Genomic DNA, 10,161 nt, shown 5'->3' with positions numbered 1-10,161 from the left:
ACCATGTATGCTGCTGCAATTAAAAGCCCTGGGAGCAGCAGCAAATGAAGCTCTGCTCCCCCAGCCCCCTCCACCTCCTATCCCTCCCCCATGCCCATAGGAACGGCCCTGTCTCTCACCACCCACCACACCAGCACAATTGCAACCCTTATACTGGGCGCTGAGCTCCACCGAATTCGCTCTGACCCAGCAGCCAGGGCAATAAGCACCAGGGTGTCCTCCAGACCCAACCTTCACATCAGATTAGTTTTCAGCTGAAGTCCTGCTGTGTCAACTCTAATGGCCCTCAGAAACATGAGTTTCCCTCCTGGAAGGCTTAGCGACAGCAGAGTTAGCTTGGGCTCAAAATTAGCTAAAGGCAGCAGACAAGGAATGAGACAGGGTTTAAAATTAAATCAAATTTCAAAAACATATTTAATGCAGCGTTGCCACCTCCTTTGGTGTTATCAGTTACAGTAGTTGCTGGTTTTCTGCAGGTCTCATCTCCTGAAAATTATCCCATCCCTCTTTTTTTTTCCTTTTTAACTGCACCCTTTCTCTGCAGCAGAAAAATGCATAAAAACACAAAGCAAGGTTAACTGCTGAGCCAGCATCTGACTCCTCCAGTGATCTGGATTACTTCAGAGTGGAGATTAACACAGGCTGACTCTAGCCATAGGTAGCAATGTGTTTTACACAGGTGGGCATTATCCCCCTCCTTCTTAAAATCATGAGAGGCCATGTGTCTTGCCCCGGACACTACTATTTCATGTAAACCAAGCACCCACATAGAAGTACATGACACATTGAAGAGTTCTGACAGTGGGTGGCCAAGGAATATTTCCTGTTGTGCATTAGTCTTTGGACTTCAAATGACAGAAAATGAGCCATTTGAAAGTTATTTCCATGAAAACCACTTGCGTGTTCCTCCCACTCTCGCCGCCTTCCAGGTCCCTGCCCTGCACCTCATGCATATCTTGTTTGTCACTGTTCAACTCTGATGGAAAAAAAGAACATTCTGACTTTAAAAGAGGGGACAAAACTCAACATTTATAACAGGTACCTCTGATATATGCGATAACTACAGGTCTGCACCGTTAATAGCCCTGTTGGAGTTGCAGCAAATCAATGAATGAGTCTGTAAAAGGGCTGAAATACAATAAAAATCTGTGAATGGGTCTGTGAGAAAGCTCAAGAGCATCAAAGGGGAAGCACTTGAGCTTCAGCACTACAACTGAATGAAGGGACTTCTGAGAAGAGTAGCTAGTGAGAAAAGATTATCAGAAGTGCTTGTTGTTTAAGAAGGTTACTAATACAAGGGAACTCCTGTCATCCTTAGAGGTACTCTGCGCCTCTGCTTCGTTATGGAAATGCTTCCCTCAGGCCCCATCTGTCTGGTTTTCTGCCGCAGATGAAGTTGACCCAAAGGGAATTCATTACCACACATCTCCTACGGCCGAGCAAGCCTTGCTGCAAACCAGACAGCACAGCCTGACGACTGCTGCCTGAAGAGGCTCTGACAAATGTGTGGCAGACAGGACTCCACCATCAAAAAGAGTCTCATGTGACAGTTGCTGCTTCCTTCTCATGCAGCTGGACATCTTGGCAGCAGGCAGGAGGGTGATATGACTCGTGCAGTTTTTGTTGGGAACATGCTCCAACGGGACAGAAATCACAGTGTATGCTTGGATCAGGTATTGTCCTGGATGCAGGCGGGACATGAGAGCGATATACAAAGGAGATGCCTCTACTGGAGAAATCAGACAAAATGCTGCAGGTCTCAAATAAGGGAATATATATTTTTATCTTTCATCTTCCATCCCTTTTCTATAAGCATTCACAGATTAACCACCCAGTACAGCTGGGAGTACTAAGGCAGGCTTCACTAGTCAGTGTTAGTAGAAAAAACTGGGGCATAAAACATGAAGTACTTCGTTAAAGGCCAACAAGAAATCATAGACAGACCTCCTGCCTGTTTTCCAGTATTCATGACAAAAAACCCAAACAAAGAGTGCAGTTAGGCTTTTCCAGCTTGAAGGAGAAAGATAAAATATGTAAGGACACACTTGGCAGTATAAGAAAATTCCCATGCGAGGCAGAGGGCTGAGACCCCCAATCTACAAGTAAAGCCAGGGCCTACCTGACCATCAGATTGCAAATGTGAGCACCTTTCAAACACGTAAGTGAATTAGACAAAATGAATAATCTCATGGCTTATATGTGTCATAAATCAGGGAGATGAGAGGAGCTGTATGTCAAGCTTTGACTTTGATGTGGAGGACTAGCACACCACCAGGATTATCTGGCAAACCCCATCCCAGGTACAGTTGAGTTGGGTCAAGCAAGCAGTTGAAGTTAGTTTCTTGCCAAAAGGCTCAGTCACATAAAAACTGTCTGTAATATTACACGCCCATATGACTCAGGCTCCTAGCATCTTCAGCTTTATTCCACAATAAAAAGAAATACAAATGTGAGCCTCTATGACAGAGAGGCCCTCGTAGCCGCAGTCAACAGTACTTATGAGGGTCTATCGTCTTGCAGGTTATACTGCCAGTCCAGCAGCTGACTGACATCTTTGCACTAGTCAATTCTCCAACTAGGATGGCTGGACTTACAAAAAGGCGATGCTCAATGTTTCTGGGAGACTTTGCCCTGCCCCACGGTTCCTCTGCTGCTGTTTGGAGAGGGCAAGGGCCTGGCAGAGGAGACATGGCATGTGCCTACAAGTTGCCAGGAGTATTCCCAGCAGAGGATGAGCTCAGCGCCTTCTCCAGCAGGATGCCAGGCGAACATCAGCTCAAGAGAGGTTTGGGGAGATGATTCCCTGTGCTCCAAGGCACACTTGCTCCAGGCTCTGAAGCACCACATCCCACGAGAGGGTTGCCTGAGCAATGGGGGCCCGTTGTCTCCGCTCCAATGTGCAAATGGTTAGCAATGTGCAGTGGTTAGTTTTTTCACATATCCATGGAGATGACTCCTTGGTCTTCTGGGGTTTTTCCATCTTTACTAAACCCCGTCGATGGCTGAGGCATGCGGTCCTGCCGGGCACGCATGGGAGCAGGGGGAGTAGGAAGAAGCGTGGCAGTGTGCGGGGGAGCGGAGCATGCGGGGGAGATCCTGCGGCACCGGTGGGACAGTCAGCCCGGTAATATGGGATTTCAAGGGTTCTTTTCTGCAGCCTGGATTATAAACTTTGAAGTTTACAATCTGGTGCAGTGGGAAACCTGTGGTGCTTTGCTTGTCTGCTGTTGGCTTCATGTGGACTCTCTCCTTGAATTTCTAACCTGCTTCTTAAAAGCCTTCGTTTCAGTGTGGGGCTGTGAACTCTGTCTGGTCTGCAGCACGAGCCATGTGAAGAGCCATCACAGAAACTTGGATTTCATAGTGAATTGGCATTTGTGTGTCACGGGGTGGAAAGTGATGTCTCCAGGTGGAAAGAGACGTCTCCAGGAGATGTCTCCTGTGCTGCCCTTAGCTGTGGCACGTCCAGCACAAAAACACAGGCAGATTCACACACCCAAATCATACTTTTTGGAGTATAAACGGTCTTCAAAGACCTCAGCAAAAAAGAGTGGCTTCAAGCCTCAACACCGTCTTTAAAGCAATGAATCCTAGTCTTTGCTCTAGTGTGGCAAACTGACGCAGTGTTTACAAACATTTGCAGGCATAGCATGGTAAAACAAATGCTGCCAGTCCTCCAGCAAAATGCATGATTTATTTTGTTTTCCACACACAGATATTGGTGCTGTTCTGTCTTTGAGAGCTGCTGAGTGAGAGCCGTGAAGCAGTCTCTCACCCGGCTGGGCCCGGGAGCTCTGGCTGTGCGTGGCACCTCCAGCTCTGTGCCAGGGCAGAGGTAATGTGAGGGGTCAAACTGGGACCCAGCCTGGCTCCCGCAGTGGCAAACTGTCCTGTGAAAATTTGTTTGGGACAGGCTGTTATCTTTCTGAATAGGAGGAAGGTTATATTTGTACTACATAAGACCCAATGGGTTGGATTTTTTTTTTTGCCAAGAAATAATAAGATGGAGTTTAGAGTTCATCCCTTTGCTGTAATGGACAGGACTGGTGACAGATATGTGAGGGAAATTTAATGAAAAGCTTGTGAGCATCTGGTCTGAGAATACAAGGATTCCCTAAAATGGTCCCATCCGCTCCTTCTCCCACCTCTGCTGCCGCGCTCGGTGTTGCTGAAAGGGCTGCCCGGGCTGCGGGGCCACGGGAGGGTGCCCGATGCCTCTGCCCCACGGCATGCCGGCTCGCAGTGTGGGGTGGGAACACCAGCAAGGGACCATTTCATTTCTTCTCCCACCAGCTTGCAGAGGAGTGCTGGGGGAAACAGCCCACACAGCCCATCAAACCACTGACTGAAAAAAGTGCAGATAAATGCAAACGTGTCTTCCTTCTGGTCCATGGCATTAGTGAGGGGTTTTTGCCGCTGGCAGACAGGGTAGGATTATAAATACACTTACAGCTCCGGGGAATCTGCTGCATCACTTCCACTGCCGCAAGCCTCTCTGCTGGCTCCTGTTTTAGGGAGCATTTAGGGAATCATTTCTCTCAGGCCCTGGGACGGGGGGGGCTGCCCTGACATTTACGTCATTTAGGATTTACTTGAGAATAAGACTGCGGAGAGAGAAGGTCAATTCTGGGGAGGCTTGGCATCCTCAGCCCAAAAAGGCAGCAGGGGAGACAGGGCAGCAGGATACCAGCACTAAAGGTCAGCAGCGTGGCAGGACTGATGCAGGTAAATGCAGCATCTGCGGGGAGACCCCGGACACGGGCAAAGCTCAGCTCCCTCAGCCTGGGGCAGCTCCCAGACCTTCTTAGGTTTCGTGCAAGCAACAAGGAATGGGCCTCTATTTCTCCCCTAAAGCATGTTTCCCCCCATCACCACATCTGTGTCCATGCTCCGTTTGTTTGGACCAACAGCACGATCTCTGTTGGAGCAGTAACCGCTCGTATTTACTGAGCAGGGCAGGCTCAGCTGGGGAGGGGATGGGACCCTGCAGATTTCTGCTGCCCACCACACAGTTTGGTTCAGCCCTCCCTTCCCCAGACAGACCCAGGCAGCTCATCCCTCCATCTGGGGACTACTGGGAGCATTAGTTAGCATATGGGACATGGTTACCTGAGGTAGCCCAGGGCTGGATTTCAGTGACTCAGGAGCTCCCTCTGTTCCTAATGTTTGCACAGACTTTTAACACAGAAGTGCTAAGCACTACTCTTAACGTGTTTGCTGAGGGCCAGATGCTTACAGCAAACAGGGACGCAGCTGGGGAATGCTGCCAGAGGGTGTGATGGGCAGCTGTGAGGAAGGGGTCGGAGTCTTAGTAGGCATGACAGTGCATGTACAGATTTGATTTATTTCCCCTTGAGGAAGGTGCACGTGGTGGGATTTGCACCCCAGGGGCCCTGCGCAGCTGCGGGTGCAGCACCTCGGGATGCTGGAGCTGAATGCACCAGACATTTGACCTGGTGTCCCCTCCTCCAGGGACTACTAGGCTACCCTCACCCTGCCACCCTCTCCATGCCCTGCAGGTGATGAGACATGGAGCCCCTCCAAGCGCAGGCAGGAGGAAAGGGAAGACGACAGGGACAGTGGCAAGAGAAAAGGGGTGTCTGGGGGCTGTGGCAGCCCTGTACCCCAACAACAACCCCAGACAGGCATTGCTTGCCACAAAGGTTGGGTCACATTTGTCAGACACAGCTGATTTTTATTTCTTTTCCTGCCTGAGCTGTGTCTAACTGCCTGCCCATATGTTGGCTCGCTGGCATCTCTGGGCACCCGGGGTGCAGTGTGCTTGTGGTCAGATGGCGAGTGGCTACACCCATGTGGGGAGCTGGCTCCGAGTGGCATCCGCAGGTGTTGGCTCTGCTTTCCCATCTCCCATGTCACCAGCTTTCACCACAAGCCAGCCCTGACTATGGCATTATGCCCTACCAAGTGTCACCGAGGGACCCTACTACAGCTTACAGATCTGGCAGTATTCAGATACTGGCCTCTTTGGGGTGCTTAAAATGAACAGTGAAGTCTGCCCCATTTTACAGAGTACTGCTGTCCTGCAGAGTCCCAGTCCTGCTCTCATACTTAACTGGGAGTTTGCCTTGCTTCTGTGATAACGGCATTTCTATCTCCATGCCATGCTCCTAACTTCCCAGCCCAAAGATGAAAATATCTGTAAAAAAGCAACCCCTGTGCAAGCATCGTTTCCACGATGTCTTATAACCCTGAATGATATTGAAATTGCCGAACCTGTGACTGCTTTGTGGTCATTATCAAGCTGCGACTTCAAGGGGGCTGAGCAGGACGCCGTACTAAAAGCCTTCCCTGCTCTCAGGAAGAAAGGAAAGAGAACAACCAGCCCTGATTAAAAGCTTTTCTTCTTTTTTTTTTTTTTTCTAAAGCAGTCTCTGCATGCAAAGATTTGGTTCAAGGAGCATTAAAATCACTGCTGTCAGTTCAGAAAGAAGGGGCTGAAGGAAATCTGGGCCATGGGCATTGTGCGCGGGTTGCTATGGCAATCCCCGCAGAAAGGCGGCTTAATAGGCTTTCTTCCCAGGAAACTCAAAACGGCAGCTCACAGGCTGCAAAGCGGCGCGTGCAAAAATATTTCCATGAATAGCATCTCTGTGGAAAATTTTGTTGGCTGTTTACATCCTCCGTTCGGAAGTGGGGCGGCGAGGAAGGTGTTTGAAGATCACCTAGCGGTGGCTGGTGACATACAGAGGGTAAAGGGATGTGTCGTAGGGACCCGCGGGCCGCAGCGGCGATGCAAAGGGAACGGCAAATTTCTCCGCACAAGACAGGCATTGTGAGCGACTTACTTAAAAAGACGTACTGCGATGATCGGTCTTCGCACACCGAGAGATGCGTCAGTAAACAGACAGAACCAACGCGCTGTTTGCCCTGAATTCCGTGACTCTGCACAATGTTATTCGTGAATGTAGCAAAATGCAAAATGATGCTGTCTTCAGCTCTTCCCTGTATCATTTGCCATACTAAAAAAATAATGACGTCAGCTAAAATATTCATGAAAGTTAGCTGGTCACACTCTGCTCTTTTCAGTGGAAGCTTCAGAGGATACCAGGGATTCCGGGCTTACCTTAAATACTGTGGATTAGGGAAACATATTTTATCTTAATGGAAAGAGAGAAAGATGAGGGATTAAAACATGAGACTGTGAGAGAGGATTTCTCTGGGCTCTGGCAGACCTTCATTTCATGACGTCTGGTGACTGACATAAATCCCTCCGTGCTTCTGTACCTCTGTACCACCTGTAAGCTGGTAACACTACAAGCAATTATTTACTTGCCTGGGTACTATAAGATTTAATTATTTTGGTGTTCTTGATTGCATATTAGTAGCATAATACATCATTTATTATAAAGAAATGACTGTCAAATATGTACATGAGCATCTTATTGGGAAAAATAAAACTGGCTCACCAGCCTGGCGTATGACAAGGAAGATTTTCCTTTTTCTTCAGTAGTAGATGCTTTATGCTCTGGAGCAGAGAGATCTGAATATCTCTCTGCTAAAACCAGGAAATTCCATGTTATCACAGAGTGTAGCACGGAGCTAACCCACAAGTCTTAAAAGGTCATGAGGTAGGTTTAACCTGCTGTACTTTTTGCTCTAGCTCTATTTTCCATTTCATGTGCAATACTACTGCTGCTCTCTCGATGCAGGGATAATTAGTGCATTAGCTGAATAAAACCTGCAGTTATTATAAAAGACAGCTGTGTGGCTGGGAGGAAAAAAAATTAAACCAGAATTACATTATATTTAAAAATAAGAAGAAACCATAGAAAAAAATTACTTGGGATGAGTCAGGATAGGAAAACAATAGATAGGGTTCTGAATGCTTCGCTCCCTGCTGAGTTTGCGGCCGTCTGGCAGAATTATGCCATTTGCTCATGTTATGTAAAGAGATTACTGCCCTCACAGCATTAAAAGGAGAGTCTGAGCTCCTAATTTTTAGATTCAAAGTCAGGCTCATGTTATGAAACTGAAATCAGAAAAGTGTGGAGACCTTGGCATCTGCGGCTTTTTTTTTGTAGCCTCATCTCAGTTATAGGGAAGTTCTAAAGACTCGTTACAAAGAAGGAAAAAAATGGTGGACACAACTTTTACTTCTCTCTCAAACAGTCAAGAGACAAGTCAGACGTAGGAAATCCCAAACAAGCTATAGCAGTCCTTCCTCTGTCACTAGTGGACTGTGGTGCCAAGAATGTGACAATGCTTTAAGTTTTAATGGTTGAGAAAAAAGATGTATAGAGGAGCAAAACAAGTCCTCCAAGGTCCCACAGCAAACCACAGGCAAACCTGTGAAAATTTCTTGAACTTCAGCGCTGAACTTCTTTCTTAATGTGATTATATAGATTAACTAGATTATGTAATACTAAAAAATCAGAAGTGAATGTATTCTTTAACATACGAGATAATGAAAAGATGGTATGGAGGCAGAGTTACAGCTGCTTCGTTGCACCCAGGTGTGCAGTGGGAAAACTCCTACTGGCTGGTTAATTCTCTTCTTGGTGGTGAATGACCACAGGGCAGTGCCCTCTGTTTCTCTTTCAAGCCCTTTTGGGTAGTTAATGCACAAAAGGCATCGGTTGCTTGATTTTTGGGAGCCAGGAAGTGTGCATCATTTTATCAAAGTTTTGTGCTTTGGAGCCACAGCTGGAAGGGACTGCAGACCTTTAGGGACCTCAACCAGGTCTCTAAATTGAAAGCTACAGTGAATCCAATTTTAAAAATGCAATTTACTTGTGATTATAGCTCATCTCCATAAAATGCAATTGTTTCACTGCTATTTTTGGCAAGCTTAAGCTTCAACAAGTCCTTTTCTTTGCACTTTCAAAATTATTCATTTGCATTTCTCATTTTCTCACCTTTGTTTCCCTGAAGCCCTGAATGTCAGAGGATCAAAGGATTATCTGGGTTACCCGTCTGTGCGGGTGCCTGAAGACTGGGACCTTGCTTCCCCGAGCCTCTGAGAGGTCTTGTATTTGGAGCTGAAACACAACTCTATTATCTGAATAACCAGGGCTTCCCTGCATTCAGCAAACCTATACATGGACTTAATCCACTCAGTTTTGCTCCCTGAAGATTCAACCAAAGTTTATCCAGCGCTGGCTTGTCTGAAGGCATTCAGAAATTGCCACAAAACCTCCTTTGGAGCAGCAGCTAAAGCAGTCGGGTGATTACAATGGATGAGCTCATGCTTTTCCTTGTAACAAGCACAGCTTTGTTCAGGGCTCCGGGGATGGGAGCCGTGAATGGCAGGGAATACACCGACTACCAGGGTCAGATGATGCAGGAGTAAGAACTTAAACTGTTCTCAGTGGTGGGTTGGTGAGAAAGGTTAAAAAATAGATTTTTCAAATATGCTGGGCAGGAGGGGAGAGTTTTGTGTAAAAATGGTTCAGCCCCGCTCTCTTCTGCAGGTGAATAGTATTTGCCCATGTACTAAAAAGCCCTGTCTCTCTCCCATTGATGCTAGTTCGGAAATTCTGGCTTCAAGGAGCAGAATAGCGATGTTACAGTCTGCGGTGCTGTTGTGCGGCGCTACCCACGAGTCCTTTAATTTCACCCTTCAATTACCATAACTACAATTTTTCCTATAGAAGCAGTAATGTAGAACCAACACACTAATAATAAACTACTGCTTGTATATCAAAGTAGAAGACACTCTACTGCAAAAAAAAAAAATCAAGGAACTAAACAGAAAGGCATTTTAAATATTATGTTTTATCTAGACATGTGATACTTAAAAAAAAGCTCTCAAGTGAAATTCTTCCTAAGTGAAACCTCATGCAGAACAATAGTGGAGACTGCAAATACAGTTAAATGGCTGAAAAGGTTAAGAAGGGATTTATGTGAAAAACATGGAGACCATTAATTCAGGTTCCTATTTTGAGATCAGCTTGATGGTAGATTAAGACAAAGACAGAAACAAATGCAGAACAGATGCCAAGATATGCTAGTTTACTACAGAGAACAAATAGTGGAATTATTCTGCTTCGGCAAAAATATTAAGCCACATAGTAAAAATTTAGGTAAACATTAAGAAAACATGGAGTTGCCGTACTTCTTTTACTAGGACTCCCATGTTTTAAAACAATGCAATAAATATAGCTGGATGATTAATTTTGCAGAAATAAAGAAAGGGTGTTA

The sequence above is a fragment of the Phaethon aethereus genome (genome assembly GCF_964289735.1).
Source record: "Phaethon aethereus genome assembly, chromosome: 5".
Classification (NCBI taxonomy): domain Eukaryota; kingdom Metazoa; phylum Chordata; class Aves; order Phaethontiformes; family Phaethontidae; genus Phaethon; species Phaethon aethereus.
The sequence above is the reverse complement of the archived record's forward strand: the minus strand, read 5'-3'. Positions refer to the sequence as shown.